The following is a 237-nucleotide window of genomic DNA, read 5'->3' on the forward strand; positions in this document are numbered from 1 at the left end:
CGGTCGGCCGTGTGGGATCACTTAGCCCAGGACACGGAGCCTTCAGGCCTAACAAAAATTGTAGAAAGCTGGATTTTGGTACACTGGTAGATTCGGAACTCCTCTCTTACCTCGATTTTAGTCCCCGGCGATCCGAGGTGTGCAACCCGAGATATTGAACAAGAAGGGCCTAAATGCAGGACTTTGCGGTATTGGCCATAGCTCCGGAACTACTTGAGCTATGTGGACGGGGTGGGT

Source organism: Frankliniella occidentalis, unplaced genomic scaffold, assembly GCF_000697945.3.
Source record: "Frankliniella occidentalis isolate FOCC.00 unplaced genomic scaffold, Focc_3.1 Scaffold259, whole genome shotgun sequence".
Classification (NCBI taxonomy): Eukaryota; Metazoa; Arthropoda; class Insecta; order Thysanoptera; family Thripidae; genus Frankliniella; species Frankliniella occidentalis.